The sequence below is a fragment of the Myotis lucifugus genome, unplaced genomic scaffold, assembly GCF_000147115.1.
Source record: "Myotis lucifugus unplaced genomic scaffold, Myoluc2.0 scaffold_0, whole genome shotgun sequence".
Lineage (NCBI taxonomy): Eukaryota > Metazoa > Chordata > Mammalia > Chiroptera > Vespertilionidae > Myotis > Myotis lucifugus.
Genome location: NW_005871048.1, coordinates 54,941,171 through 54,944,395, shown reverse-complemented (window position 1 = coordinate 54,944,395; position 3,225 = coordinate 54,941,171). Strand labels below are relative to the sequence as shown.

Below are 3,225 nucleotides of genomic sequence, written 5' to 3'. Positions count from 1 at the left end.
CTGTTCAGCAACTGAAACAGATTCTTTATGAGCATAATATCTTTTCTCTAAAATTTTCTACAACCATTAGAGAAAGTTATGCATGTGAAATAAAGTCATAATGCAGTATTTAGGGTTCCCATTTGTAATGGATGATGTTTTTTTTGTTTTCTTTGGTTTTTCCTTTACCACATATGGAAAATATCTCTGGGTAATGAAATGATACTTCTTTGTTGTTGTTTTTTGTACATTTTCAAGTTTAACCATTATAAGCCAAGTATCATAGTGACTCATGTACTTTTTCATATAGTATCTATATCCAGAGGAAATGAAATACTTTGCACCTAACCATCATCTACTCATCCATTAGAGAAATGCAAAAATTTTTATGTTAAACATACATTATATGTTCTTCTCTTTTTATTCTTACTTTTGACAGGCAATCTATTAAGGAACTTCATATATATATATATATATATATATATATATGTAAATATATATATTAAAATTGATTAATTTGAATCAAAAATTATAAAAATGTTTGATTCAAGTTGTTTTGTATTTTAAGTTATGAAATAACATTCAAATATTTTTACATTCTGATTTTATACCATAGGGTTATATAAAGTAAACCTCACAATGCCCTTTGTTTATATTTATAGATATGAACATTTCACTGGTTAAAAACTAAAAACTGAGCATCTGTATTCATTATCCAACTTCCTTACTTTTTTGTTGTTGTTGTTACTTTTTAAGTCTCTTGTTCTCATTGCTGTTGGGATTTTTACCCCAGGTATAAATAAATAGGTGTGAATCCCGCCAATTCTGGGTGATTGATCTCTGCATTACCAGACAGCTCACAACATTATCTAGTAATTATACCATTCAGACACAGAGATTGTATTATTTCAAATTGCCTGGAAGGATAACAATTTATCAAACTTGCTGAAAGAAGAGCATCTTTGCCTTAAAGTGATCACTTTTCTCTCTGTTCAGTTGCTTTATCTAATAGAATGAGTCCAGAAGGCTTTCATCTACTGTCTTTTCCTACTCCTTTCATTTTTATTCTCTTTGGTCATTAAGCAGCTGAAAGAAGATAGACAATGTTTCCTGTCATATTTTTATCTTACTCTCTGTCAGGACAACAGAGATTCAGATTCTATACTTTGATACCAAAGCACAAGACAGGTTAAGCAATAGGATTTCAGAGTGCCTCAACCAAACTCATAGCTGTTCTATACCATTGAGTTTTCCAAGACACATTTAATTATGAAAAGAATGCTATAAAAATAAAAATACTATAAATCAGAGAGTTTAGTTTCTAATCGAATCCTGCTAAATTTTTAATGAGAAAATATTATATATTTCTGAGATCTAGGAAAAGGAATAAAACCTAAATTACAAATTATGATCATGACTTGTCAGTATGAACACACTCTTGCTTCTCAAGGATAGTTATTTACTCTTCTTTTAGTTACAGTATAACTTACAGTGATGTTATGCACAGATATTTCACATTGAATATTGGGACATTGAGAGATGGGAAAGAAATGGCCAATACTTTGGAAAACCATGACCTAAAAAGAAAGGTTACAGATTATTATGGACCTTGTTTTCCAAACAAAGGAATCATTGCCATATGATAAAGCAGAATGTGACTGGTTAATGTTATGTTTCAACTTGACTGAGCTAAAGGGATGCCCAAGAAGCTGGTAAAACATCGTTTCCGAGTGTTTCTTTGAGGGTGATTCTGGAGGAGATTAGCATTTAAATGAGTAGGACTGGTTAAAGAAGAGCACCTTGAGGAATGCAGGTGGACATCACCCAACCTGTTGAGAAACTAAATAGAACAAAAAGGTAGAGAAAGGAAGAATTTGAATTTTGTTGGAACTAGGACACCCATCTCCTCCTGCCCTCAGACAAAGGCACTCTGGTTCTTGGGCCCTCAGACTTGGATGCGGACTTACACCATCAGCCTTCCCCACAATACTCCAGCCTTTGGACTCAGACCCAGACTTAAACCACTGGCACCCCTGGTTCTCAGGCCTTTGGACTGGGACTAAATTACATCACTGGCTTTCCTGGATCTCTGGTTGCTGACAGCAGATCATTGGACTTGGCCTTCACGACAACCACATGAGCCAGTTCCCGTAATAAATCCCTTCTTATAATATCTACGTGTATTGGTTCTGTTTCTCTGGAAAACCCTGACTAATCCTGAGGGCTTTTCAAGTGTATCTTAAAACAGATGGCTTAAGGTAACTCAAGAGCTTTCTGACATTGAAAAGCTGTGAAGAGAGATAAAGGCAGCAAAGAATATTGAGAAGGAACATATAATATTAGAATGAAGGTTGCCCAACTCTGTAAATGTACCATAAACCATTGAATTGTACTCTTTAAGTGGGCGAGCTGTGGGATACATATACATTATTTTTCGGTAAAGGTGTATTTAAAAATATGTGAATTTATTACTTTCATTTAAAAATAAATTCTACAAATTCACTTTTCAAATATATGTTACCTTTTATTGCTATTTTAATCCCCAAAAAAGTTAAAATGGGAGGTAAAATATATAACTAGTATTGCCCAAAGGACTCTTAAGAAAATATGATGTGTAGCTATGGGATCTCCAACTGCACTCGAGAGCAACCTGGAGAGACTTTGACAGCTCATCTCAGGTCAGCTGTGTCTGTCACTCACCTTTCCTTTAAGATATATATATATATATAATTATTTTTCATGTTTGATATTGGCAGATCTAGCTTTAAATAAATTGAAGCTGTTTATAAACACATTCTAATTAATGTACATTAATTAAGCATCATTATGTTTAAAATATGTTTAAAATAATCTCCTCATAGCACCATAATTTCTTCCCTGATGACAAAGATCACTCTATTATATAGCTCTCTCTCTCTCTCTCTCTCTCTCTCTATATATATATATATATATATATATATATATATATTTCCTTGGTGTCAGACTTTTTAGTCTTGCTTCCCACTTTTGTCCTTACATGATATTATTTTACTTTCCCTCTTATATTCCCTGTGAGATGTCAATTATTAACAAGAGATGTGGTCCTACAAACAAAACTCAAGAAAAAAAAAACAAATAAAATAAGCAGCTGTTGTCATCACATATCTGTTGTGTCCATTGTCTAAGCTCAAGCTGCCTTATTTGTTACTGAAAAACAAAGTTATTTCTTAATTTCCCCAATTGCTCTACAGTATAAGAAATATTTTT

General features: G+C 32.8%; 1 non-coding gene across 1 annotated transcript; it reads left to right on the top strand.

The window, feature by feature from the left end:
• The first annotated feature begins 2,556 nt into the window (after positions 1 to 2,556).
• Positions 2,557 to 2,692, top strand: LOC111825578. The gene has a single exon (XR_002828769.1). It is a non-coding gene; the product is annotated as a small nucleolar RNA SNORA44 (small nucleolar RNA).
• The last annotated feature ends 533 nt before the right edge of the window (positions 2,693 to 3,225 follow it).